Source organism: Pieris napi, chromosome 10 (genome assembly GCF_905475465.1).
Source record: "Pieris napi chromosome 10, ilPieNapi1.2, whole genome shotgun sequence".
NCBI classification, from domain to species: Eukaryota; Metazoa; Arthropoda; class Insecta; order Lepidoptera; family Pieridae; genus Pieris; species Pieris napi.
Genome location: NC_062243.1, coordinates 10,018,696 through 10,032,207, shown reverse-complemented (window position 1 = coordinate 10,032,207; position 13,512 = coordinate 10,018,696). Strand labels below are relative to the sequence as shown.

Sequence of the window (13,512 nt, the reverse complement as noted above, 5' to 3'; positions counted from 1 at the left end):
ATCACGACTAGAATTATTAAATTAATACTTATTATACAGTTCCTGCCGATATAAATATTCAATGACACACAAAATATCGTGATCGTGATGATAGATAATACTTAGAACCCACTTTCTGATAATTCGTCACGATATTTTCTTACAACAACATTTACCTATGATTGTTTATATTCTACTAGGGCATGGAATACCAAGCAATGAATTTGATAAATTTATAATTTTACAACGCACAATACATTCTACATACTATACCAATAATATAATTGTATGTATTTTTTAATTGTGTGACATTTTATGCTGTTTATTAATAAAATCAATCACATGACAATGAGTCAGCCACGAGTTTATAATGAATAATAAAAGATACTTAATATACCACAACAAACGTCACAAATAAATAATCCCTACGAAGGAAAAAAATATGGTTCATAGCTCGCGTGAGATAATGTAGAATGACATAACGGTCACCGGCCTGCAGACAATGACAGGTGTATGGGGTATTATACCTATAACATCAGCTGTATAGTGACGCCATATGTGAACGTCAATTAATACGTACAAAAAAATATTAGAGCCGTTTGCCAAACCACACTTCCGACTTATGGACTGCAGTAATTAGTTGCAGTTGATGTGAAAGTAGAGTTTTTTTGTGATTTACATGTTACATTCACTTAGTTTAGTCGGCCCGTAGTTAACCGTCTATTAAACTGCTATTATTATTCATTGCTTAGATTAAGATAAATCGCCGTTATAGTATTTAATATATTATAGAAGCTTGAGCGGCTTAGTTGGTATTTTTTTTAATTACTATTATTTTAATATGAGAATTATTAATACGAAAACTCATAAAAGTCTGTACGATAAGAAAATTAAATAAATTCCTTAATTTTTAGCTTATAAAGATTATAATTCACGACTCTAACAAAATTATTGTATACGACAGTTTTGGAGGGTCTATAATCCTTATAGATTCAAACATTTAACTATCCGTAATTTACATTTTAATGTTTCGATGCATATAAAACGAGATTAAAAATTTTATGTAAGGTTTTAAGACTTAAGCCAGTAAACTGATTTTGTGAAGTTGGTACAAAAGTTTGTCTTTGTTATTTTATACAAACACTCGATTGCGATAACTCACTATAAAAATCAAATTACTACTTTCTACGCTGCAATGGCGTGGGACATGACATTGTATAGTTAAACACTTAATAATGTAGATATTACAAGTAGGTTCACATTAATACAGAGTACAGTAACATATTAGTTATAGTGATAAAAGCTTAAGTAGTTTATGGCTTTTAACTACAATATACCATATGCATTTACTATAAATTACATAAAATTTGTTTGGATTCGAAATATAAACACAGATTTCATAGACTTTTTTTGGAGTCACGAAATTGACGTAAGCGTCGGTGTTACAAAAACTGCAAATGTACGAATAATAATATACGAAATTAAGCCAAATCTACATTAACTTTTATCTTATAATCATTATTTCCACGACGATTCTTCTTTTAGTTATATCACATTTTATATTTGTAACACCCCCTCGTACCCCCTCAACGAAGATAGCAAATATGTCCATATACTTTGTTCTGTATTTTAACATGATTAATACTCCTATAACTTCTGTTTCACATAAATCAGATTCAAGGTATAAAAGAGATTTAAATGGACGGATGAAGATGGACGGATATTGGAAAATTAGTATTGAGGAAAATTAAATAAATTCTTCTCAGTTCGTAGAAGAACACATTTCAAGAGTTTATTCACTACATTACGTCAGATAAAGTAAGGTGTTTATGTCGGATGTCTCTAAGTAAATCGTTTGACTTTATATGGATATGAAGCGGGTTTTTACATAAGAAGTGAGCGCCACCTAGTGAAACCGTGTCCATTCTTGTAATAGGAGAGTAAGCTAAGCCAATTAATTATTAACTTTTACATTAAATAATGATTACTAACTCAATAAATAAAATAGAATAGTGATTTTTTGACATACTCTCACTCCTAAGGCAAATCAATTCAGAGATTAAGAATTCGTGAGAAACTTGTAAGCGCTGCGGTAATTTTGTTCGAAAAAGTTTAAATCAAGAAACTTGTCTATAATTAAAATTGCTTCTAGAAGCTATTCAATACTACTCGAAAACAATATATTTTTTAAAGATATAATATAATAGTATTATTTTTAAAACCCTTTTTTACCCTTCATAAATATTTTTAGTCAAGGATTATACCATCATAACATATACGAAATATAAATTCATAATTAAAACATTATAATGAAAATATAAAATGTTTTTGAATGGAAAGTTTTGAACTTTGACAGCCTTGCATTGAGAAAGCCATTGTATTGGAAAACAGTAAATGTAGTTGCAGACGTGGATTTATACATATTATTGTGAGTTTAAAAATAGAAGTCAACAATCCAATAAGAATATCTAAGGCTCCGAAATGTTAGTTCTCATACGATTACAGTTATAAATATTAATGGTGGAATAACAGTATAGTGACCGTAACTTGGTTGTAAGTACTATTGTAATAAGAGCAGAAAGGAGCGAGTCGACTGTGGGACCGTGAGAGTTGCGACACAGCCGCGCGGTTAAACAGTGAGTTCGATGCCAACCTTGAGATCATCGGTGAGTATGGAAGCAGTGGTTCACGGGGCTCATTCCTCCCGGAGTAAACGCCGCCTTCCTCGCCAGACGAACGCCTAAAGTTCAGTGGAAAGTCCACGGACCACTGACGGGTACTTTGTAGGTATACACAATCCAGTTGTATAACTATAAACACACCATCACCACACTGCACCTACACTCCTAGTTTAGAGTGGATTTTAATGGACACGAACAGAATTAAGTAACGACGCGCGTCAGTTGTACGAACAGCGCGCTATTCGTATTGGGACTGTGTGAGTACCGTGAGCCGAGTTGCGCAGGCTGCGCGCACGCACCTCGCCCCTCCCCCGCCGTTACCACCCGTCTCCACCCTCTAGCTAGTAACGAGCGTCGGGCGGCAAGGCTTTGCATGGAGCCGGATCCTCAATCTGATAATAAAACTGCAAGAAACTGCATGGGTGAAGACAAACCGGATGACCGGTCAGGCATTTCTTTATTATTTAGATAAAAGATTCTTTTCATTCCTTCTCTGCAAGAGTCGACAGTTATTTATATATTTTTATCGAATAAGTCACAAATGTGCAATTGTATAAATATATTGTTGTGTAGTTTTATTTAAGAGAAATCCATGTTTTATGCAGCATTACACTTTCATAATGTCGCATCTTTATAAGTAACGAGTATTATTATAAACATTTTAGTGTTAAATTGCGTCTTTTTAGTCTAAAGCTTATTTTCAGTTAAAGCATCTGTGTATATTTTTTTATATTCTGGTCAAAACCGAGGGTAATAATTATAACAATAGATTACTCAACGATTTAACATCCATTAGCCTAATTCGTTTAAGATCGTTAAAAGTAAGATAACTTAAAACTGAATGTGAGTGAGATTACATTTAAAATAAAGTTATTGCACAATGATTAAGTAACATTGGCACTACAGCTCTACACCCTCTACATATAAAGTTTCATATTGAAGACATCAACGCGCGCGCTCCCTTTTTCATTTAAATAGAAATTATATAATTTAAAAAATATAACAAACCTTAAATACTATTTTAAATAAAAGAATATCCAATTTACATTTGGTAAGTTTTTAAAAAATATATCTTATAAAATTGTACTAAATTAAAGTTAGAGCTTCATAAAGCGCAAACGTTGATTTTGTTCATAGGTAGATCAAAAGTTCATTTATCTCATACTTTACGAACTTATAGTAACACGTCTCGCTACTGTATTCATAGGATAGATAAAACTTAATCTATCCTTTGAATACAGTCATTTATAAAATTTGTTACATATAAATTTTCAAATGGTCTTCTAACCACAGACATATTAGACTAGACTTATTTTAAACCGCAAGGATGTATATTGTATATAGATATTATACTAAGCAAATTCTACACAAAAATGCAAAATGAATTTTTAGACAAGTTTCGTTAAGACAAGGTACCCGTGATACCGGTGACCGGCTAACGGTCACGGTACTTATTCGAACTTACTTCGAGCGGTTCGAGTTGGAGGGCAACTTTAATCAACAAATCAGAAATGCGGACTTGAGTCTTTCTCTAGTTGCACGGAAACATTAGAAGGTAACTGTTCCTTTAGTTACACGTCTACCTATTTGTAACAGTGAGCAAGAATTTAAAGAATTTTACATTCATCGTACTTACGTTCGTTTTATATACATCGAATGCTTTATTGTATTTGTAAGATTATGATATGCCTACAATTGAAATTTATTATTAGGTAAAACAATAACACTTTATGGTTTTTCCCATATAGAATTAGCGCTATACATTTTTGATAGAGACTTACTAAAGAAGAGCAACGTTCAGGGCATTAAAATGATATATGAGTTATATAAGTCATAGTGTATAATAATATTTAATTATTTAATACTCTAAGGCCCGGATGAAGACGTCATTATCATGACCCACACCATTGTCACGGTCGGCTTCCTTTTGCAATCGGGGGCCGCCATGCAAGGTTGAAGAGCAAATTACTAGTAATATCAAGTATCTAAGTAAGAAGCATGTTAACTCTACACGTCGTAAGCTGATTAATAAAAAATATGCGAATATGCTATTAAATCAATTGAAACGTAAGATTATGGTAACTAATCATTTATATACAAATTATCTTGATCTGCGTAGGATTAGATGTTTATTTGCTGGACCACATTTTTCTTCACAGGTACAAAACATAAATAAGATACAATTATATTAATTTGTTATCTTAAGATATTTTCTTGCTAGATTTAAGATTATTACCTTAATTCCCCGAAAAAAGACGTCGCAACTCTAATTACTAATTCTAAAATACATAGATAAATCTAAATGTAAAAAACTAAAATGCACTGATTAGGCTTAAAGGCAAATAATTATGTCGATTATTATTTTAGATTTTAAATTTGTTATGATTAAAAAAAGTACTCGGCTGTAAGGCCCCACCTAGGTACTTGTTATATAGGAATCTACGTACGAATAAATGTATCCATAGTAAATTTATTCCTATATTATATCTAACTGATTGCCATTGCAAATTTATATAAATTGCTGCCGATGCCCGCTACTGTATAATTATAGAAATCTCTTATTAAAGTCCCAATCTACTTTAATTGTAAAGTTTATTCTATGCGATGAAGCGTTTTATACGTAACAGTGTTATAGACGATTATTTATATAAAGGGTGTTATATTTTACAGTTATAGGGGTCTATATTTACAGAGTAATTTTAATTCGACAATATAAAACACGTCAATTATAAAAAAATTGTATATTTACTTCTTAACTTGTTAGTCTTATTTTATTTACAAAAGCTTGCCAGCGCTCGGCACAACGGCTCTTTATGTACCAAGGTATCAGGCATTGGTACATAAAGAAAAAGAAAATACTCGGTTTAATGTGACAAGCACTTAAAGGCAATTAACAAACACGAAGAGAAAAAAAAGATCGATTCATAAATTACAAAAACTAAAGGATAATTGATTTCAAATGTGGGGGGAGCAACTACGGATATTGGATATCCAGACCTAGCTCGTTTATCAGATTGCTCAAGCTGGATATCGGTGAGTTTTGGCCAAAACGCGTTTTTCTGAAAGGTACATTTTATATAACAGTACCTTTGGATTAGTTAAGCAGTTAAAGTATTTAATTACATCATTGAGTTTTTGTAGGCTGGATATCCTTCATTGTGCAACATTTTAATTTGAAAAATTTTATTCACCTACAAAATACTATGTATATCACAGCGTGTCCTTCTCGAATGAGTAAACGAACAAAAACAACTTTTACCGAGCTCTCGATATACCATATCGGTAACATAAGTGAGGGTTAATTCTCGAAGATTTGGCACAGCGGTCGTGGGTGTGATTTCACCAGACGGCTTTAACTTTCTCTGTGTTGCAATATGTCAACACTGTCCGGTCCACATTGCGATCCTCATTGACATTTTAATCTAACAGATTAAATACCAAGGTAAACTACAATGGAAAATGCTTACCGGAACTATTTTAACGCCATATTGAAAATGGCAAGATATTGAATCACAAACGTGTCGTAACTATGTAGGTGTTTTTAAAATGGAAACTTGAATAATCACCTCGGACTGTAAAAGTTAAAATTGGCTATTATTACATTTTTGTAGATACATACTTTTAAATACAATCAATTAGTGTTCTCAAAATTGCAAAGTAAATACGAATTTAGTTTTAAACTAAAACGAAGCGTTCGAACATAATTTAAAAAATAAATAAATAATAATTAATTAATTTGTTTAATTTATAATTCAAATTAAAATAAAATAAAAAATAAAATACAATACTTTTATTGTTTATCATGGAACATAAGATACAGGTATCACTTATTCCACGTCATTAAATTTGAATTTGTAGGTATCCCTACTCATCGGCCAAGAAGACAGAGGATGTAGGCCGAGAGAAAAAGCCGGCGTAAAAAATTCTCGGTACTCTTTTAAAATAGCAAATCATCAAACAACACATATTTTAAAACAAATATCGCAAATTAATTAGAAGTACTACTAAAGTACTACTGGGCCTAGTGCCTGTCTAGCACTAGTCCCAGGCCCTTCTATTAACTAGATAATCGTTAACTTTATAGGTAACTAAGAAAAAAAAATATACGAAACACGCAGTTTTACAATTTCTCATGTAATTTTTTTCTCTTATGTATTAATTTCTGAGCGGTTATTAGGAGATTAACAGACACAATATATACTGACACAGACAATTTTTTTTATATTTTAAATAAAATGTTATCAAAGTAAAATCTTAATAAATTTATCGTAAAGGTTTAATATTAAAAAATATTTCATAATTAACAGTAATTGCGTGATGCCGTGGGCCGAGTCCTTTAGCATAACGCGCTGGCGTGCGTAGGTCGAAGTCTCGCAGCAGGTTTTGGAGTGCCAATATCATAGGCTGACATAAAAAGGAGAGGCATGTAGGCGTAAAACGAAACTCACTGTTATTCATTGACAAATAATAATTGAAAGCAATTGATCACTATTACTGTATGGGCAATTCTAACTTTTACTCTATGTGAATGGCACTACACTAGGTTTCTATAACGCCTAGACAATCTTGTGGATCAAAATTTTGATACAACTTTCACAGTAAACATTACCCATACAAACGTACTGACTGTAATAACTTTCATTTATTTCTTTAAAAACATTTTTTTAGGTCTGCATGTATTTAAAATTTGTAAGGCAAAACTTATTGTAAGGCCAAAAAATATGTAGAGATTGGCAACGTTTGCGATAAACCAGAAGATAAATGTTATATTGAAATGCACAAGTGAGGAGACTTGTAAGATTACTCTCCCTACTAAATTTATGTAATTACGCGCATTCCTTATAGCGATTGTCGACATAGAGATAGCGGACTATCTCTGAGAATGTAACTTTTCTTTAAAAAAAAGTTCTGCTCTGGTTTCCTGTAAGGCGTAGGACAAAATAATAACGTAGTCCAACCACAAGGACTGTAATTTGTAGCGTACGTAGGAAGGTATCAGTTATACTGTACCGCTACTTACATAACTCGCGTCATATTGTAGGACACTACTTATCGCATGCCAATGACATCATGACGACTACTTACTGTTACCTAGACTGGAGGACGTGATCTTAATTTTAAAATGTTGTGTACTCGGACCACAGGTTTCATTCGAAGGGAAAGTCACTGTATAGAAAATTCTTACACATCTACACTATAATGTGATATTAGAATTAAATACAGTGCAAATAAATTTTTACGTCTATGATGTTCAGAAATATTTTCTTGACACTTGATTCAGAATAGTATGACAAAATCAGAATCGAGACTTCGATCATCTAATGTATTTTAACGTATCGAAGTTATACCGCTAAGTATTGACTTGAAAAACCTTCAGTTTCTGTTTCAATAAAAACGTAACGATCTCAGAAGAAGAAAGTATAATATAAAACTAATAAAATGTTGTAAGTTAACTAAGTTTGTATGCGTTAACTATATATATACAAATTAATGTTATGAAAAATGAATAGATATCAGTATCCTTTCCAGAACATAACGAAACGGTATCTAATTTAAAAATAACCATTAAATGGGGTATTGGAAAACTAAAACAACGCACGGGATCTTTGCAATTGTTAAGAGAGAGTCTTCGCTAACAAAGCAATCGAAGCATTGAAGTGACTTAGTGTGTCGAAATTTCTCATACTTAAGCTCATTGTTTCATTTGTCGAGGTGGACGTTGCGTTGCCAACAATGTGGGCCTTCACTTAGATATAAGATTCTGGCGTACCGCGGTGACGCAGCGCTAAAAATAGTTAGATGGGCGATACAGCCGGTCTCATCCCGTTCACCCCGTCCCTCAAACGAGTCCTCGGTCATCCTGCGCCATCTTGAAAGTTAAGGTCGAAATAGTTTCATTGCAAGGACATGCGAATAGTTTTTTATAACCATCAACGGCAAACTGTTACAAGAAATGGACGAAATTATTTATTTTAGAAACAGCGCTTCATTAAATGATGTTGTTTTCTTTATTTTTTTATGTTTTTATTTGATCTGAGTTGGATGAAAATAAAAAGATTAATACAGGTCACTGGCCACTTCTTACCGCTTAATGCATAGCGCATTCCACTAACCTAAGATGATTAAATTAATTAAGTTAAATATAATTTTAAAAATAACTGTATAATAAAAATCACAGTCTTAAGTAGTAATACTAAATGAACCAGTTAAATATATACTTTATCCTTAGTTTTAACAAACTTAAATATAAAAAAAACATGTATAATGTGTGTTTTTAATTCTACTTATTCGGGCCCATAAGTTTGCAGTAATGTTGTGAAACAGCAAATTCGCACATTTGCGTCCTACATACTAGATTTAGGCACATAAACTTGCGCCAGAACATTCAATGTCGTTGTTTAATAATGATAAATATATACATATTGTCGAATGGAAATATATAATGTAAAGTAGCAGATACAACGCCATTATCTTTTTAGTTTTGTTTTTACTCAAAACTGTCTTCTGTTAAATATATAAATAATATCACAGTAAACGCAATTTATAACTCTAAGTTACGATCTTAGTTATAACACTTTAAGTAATTTGTCTTCAAAATATCATGTCTGAGATTTGTTCGTATTGAAAAATATATTGACTGCACAGGAAGATGATGTCATCCAAACTGGTTTCGCTTAATATTCGGCTCGAGTTTTAACGAACCGTCAATATATCTTTAATATAGTTAGAATATTTTAAAGCTAATTTATGTGTATATAAATCTTTCAGTTTTGATATGTATTCGTTTAATTGTGACAAACGAGAAAGACTATAAAAGCAGCTTTGACATGTAAATTCTTATAAAAAGCGAGGGAGATGCAAAAAAATCCAGTTTGTATATGATACAAATTTGATTCTGTCAACGAATAAGGAATTACGGCTTACGAGTTGCCAGGAATATATAGGTAAATAGTACTTAATAATTTATATTCTATATAAGTGTTAATAAATAAATTATGAATATAACAGGAGGGATGATAATACTTGATGAAATCTGAGATTTCGTATGACTACATTTTATATATACTCGTAGGCACAGAAATAAGAGACTAGAAAAACCTACCGACTAAAAATACCGCCCTGTTTCATGATTCATAATGGATAGTATATCTTTTGTTTACCAGCTTTGTTATATCTGTGTTTTTACCATAGTTATTGTTACCATAGTAACCAGAGAGCGAACATATGCCTTACAAATATGACAATATCTTAAGTACCCGTAAATTAAATACATGTTGTATGAATATTTATTTGTTGTTCTTTTAAAGTAGTACTTGTACCAACGTGCATTATTTAAAGCCGTTACAACAACGCGTATATTTTGGTGCAATAAAAGTATAGCAAGGCAAACTACTCGCTATCTCTGGAAAAATTATGAAAATAGCTGATAAGTTTCATAAAAATCTGACTTGACACATAAGTGTAATCATGAGTAAGATTTATAATAAAATATCCTAATGTTATCTTATTAAAGCCAATAGATCTCTTTAATATAATGCAACTGCTCAGAATGTATCGGCATTGAAGACCAACAATAATGCAATGAGCAAAATAAACTTGGATTTCAATGAATGCATTCAATTCACATTGCAATGGTTAAATAAAACAAAGCGAAAGCCGTAATTACTACTTATATAGGTTTATCCAGGGTTGAATTATTTTGAAAGATGTAGATTTATTAAATTCCATATAATTATTATTTCAATTAAACTTCTTTAGTGGATTGGGAGAGCTTCTCGCTACCCAACACTGTAAAGCACTAAAAACATATATTTATGAAATTCGGCGACAGCAAATGTCAAGTTCATTCTCATATTTTGATCTCATCACTTACCGCTTATCAAAGTTATGCTTTTAATGTTATTTCTGTTAGTATTATTTATTCGAAAATTGTTAGTAAGAGGTTAAATTTAGAGGTAAAATGAAATAATTGATTTTTTTTTCAAGACCTGTTAAAAAAAGTTTTATTTAAATATATAGTACTCGCCGTATACTGAAGACAGCTTCAATAAATATATGCATATTATATATATGTGCATCGTCACTTCTATTACAAGCACATTAACCATATTCATATTGTAAGCTTTTACTCATTAGCTGACAATTGCGTGTGTTCATAATTATTCTTAATTGCGTACAATTGTTAAAACCATATTTTGAACTACGAATCAGCTAGACTTGTTTAAAAGCTTTTCAATGCTAAATCTTTAATAATTAAATACCAATAACATAAAAATTCTGCAAATGTATGACATCATCCAAAGGCCTCGATGGATGACACAAGATGATTGAATCATAGACGTTCTCTTTAAATATATTATTTTAAAATCAATATTTATCGATCTTCATATCAATATGCATTGGTGTGGTTTATTGGCTTATTTTCGGTACTAATTTAATACCAAAAAGTAAATTTTATTAGATAAATAAATGGTATCAGTTTTGGATGGTTCAACATTCCTTTGTTTTTCGGATATCGTTATCAGTGTATTCCTTGGTTTATTTGTTTAAAAAATTAGCACTTGCCTACAGACGAAGATGTTTAAATAATGTAGGCGTGGACAAGAAAGAGTGACCCCGTGCCATATCCGCTGCGCCCGCGTCACTCGATCTGTTGAAACTTCTATTGCATAATGATTTTGGAACAGAACGATTCCCAAATAAATAATTTTAATATTTATAGAAACTTACTGTGATTGAGATATATAGAGAGAAAGAAATAGAAAAGTAATATAAGATGTGTCAAGTACAATATTATTAATGAACCATTAATTTAATTGAAGTACCGAGGAAGAAGAACGAACTAGTAGGGCATCGGTTTCAATAGTATTTTCTTATACAAATTACTGGATCAACATAATATCTTTCCTTCTGACTCGCCTTATTCGTCGGGGAACGAACAGCGTATACGCTACGTACATACGTAAACGTGATACATAACTAAAACACAGACGTTTTAAAGATTAAATAATGCTATTTTAAATAAAGTCTACAGACAGTAGTAATTTAATTTAGCAAATTAGTTACAGACGCGGTATCCTTCGGAAAATAATAATTACCTATTGTTGTGCCTACTCCATTGCCCTACTTTACTTGGCATTTTGTGAACGCCGTAAACTGTAATTAAATTCATACAATTTTAAATTATATTAAGATCCCAACGTAATTATTTATTTGATGATTGTTGGTAAAAAATTGTAGTGATTTTGATAATTTTTACCTTAAGGTATAATTTGTATTTGTATGGTGGAAAATTTCATTTTATTTATATATATATATGTGTGTTTGGAAAATAAAACGTACATTGTATTCTAACAATGTTATTGAAATGAAAATGCTATGATAATCTAGTTTGAATTAAAAATGCAAGAATGATTAATGTCTCAATCCCTACCTGTAAAGCCGTTGAATAAAGATATAATGTATGAAATAAAGCCAACAGGTCCTCACAATAATCTATTAATAGCTAGTCGCATCTTGCCAACATATTACTTCAAGGTCTGTGGTTCGACAAAGTAAATTCTGACATCACATTAGAAAACAAAGGTCATACATATTCTTAGTAAAATAATGCAATAAAGCAAACAACAATTACTAAGTAGATTTAGATAAATATTTATTTTACTTTAAGTATTTCTACTGAATTATGCGGGCAACAAGATAAACTACATGTCGTTTTACAACTAAATGTGTACTGAATAATAATCTTCACATAAATTTAAGCTATTTGTAATTAGGACCGCACAAGAAAACATTCAAACAATTTTTTTACTAAGAATAGATGTGCGTAGTAACTGTTTAACTAAAGATTATTAATTATTTGTTGTATTAGTTATGTTTGTATTACACAATTACAGGTTTTCTCCATGATTAAGAAAGACAATAATTGCTTCCATTGACAATACTATATCATAAAAGTTAGCAAGTTGGTAAAGTCGCAAGGGTGGCAACTAGTGATAGCATACCTAGGTGATTAAAATTATATACCTGGGCACCAATAAGGCGCTCATAGAAATATTCTCACGCGGCATTCACACCTAATGTATGGGAAGAACGCAAACAAGTGATTCGAATCATTTTCACATCACATCATCCTTTATAATAATCCATGGACTCAGAGGAGCTATGCAATAAAAAATACTCGATTTGCAGTAATTATGATTAGGTATTGCTTTCATGACATCAGCAACCTTGACGAAAGTCAGGAAAAAACACGCCACGGATCATTATGAGTTAAGTCATCTTACTTATAATTAAATTTATTATTTGTTCAAGAAAATTACCAGGATGTTGCGTTAATAGACATATATATGTATATTGTATACGTTTGTCTATGACTATCTTACCTGTTCTTCGGAGATTAAATTATTGTCATGCAGCACGCAAGCACTGACCGGACAACCTCGACATTGTTCCATTCAATAAACAGGAATAATGATGAAGACGAACATCCGCCAATTTATTCCTAAAACTTTCCTAAGTTAAGAATTTGTGGTTTCAGAGAGGCGCAACTTATATGTACAACTCTTATTAACCTACCTATACCTATTAACCAATTTGTCTTCCATACATTTTTACAAGTTACAATTAGTACTGACAAACATCTAATTTATTATGATAAATAACATAACAAAAATTAAGTGCATAAGGAAAAATGTATTCATAGCAAAAGGTTAAATTTGAATTAGTTTAAATTTTACCCCCACTCTTTCAGTCTTTGAAACTTCGTTTAGTTACGAAAAAAATATCTATAATGCACAATACTTGTCGCTGTTCCATTGACTACACACAGACAATAGATTAAAGTATGTAG

The 13,512-nt window shown here is 31.4% G+C and overlaps 1 protein-coding gene across 7 annotated transcripts in view; it reads right to left on the bottom strand.

The window, feature by feature from the left end:
- Positions 1-2,908, bottom strand: part of LOC125053425 — a 91,585-nt gene extending 88,677 nt beyond the window's left edge. For 3 of the 7 annotated variants that reach the window (XM_047654805.1, XM_047654806.1, XM_047654807.1), the window contains exon 1: positions 2,633-2,906. The gene's annotated coding sequence lies outside the window, so the exon portion shown is untranslated. Of the gene's footprint in view, positions 1-2,632 lie in introns of all 7 variants that reach the window. The other 4 variants (XM_047654801.1, XM_047654802.1, XM_047654804.1 and 1 more) reach the window with 3 other exon arrangements.
- Positions 2,909-13,512: the final 10,604 nt, after the last annotated feature.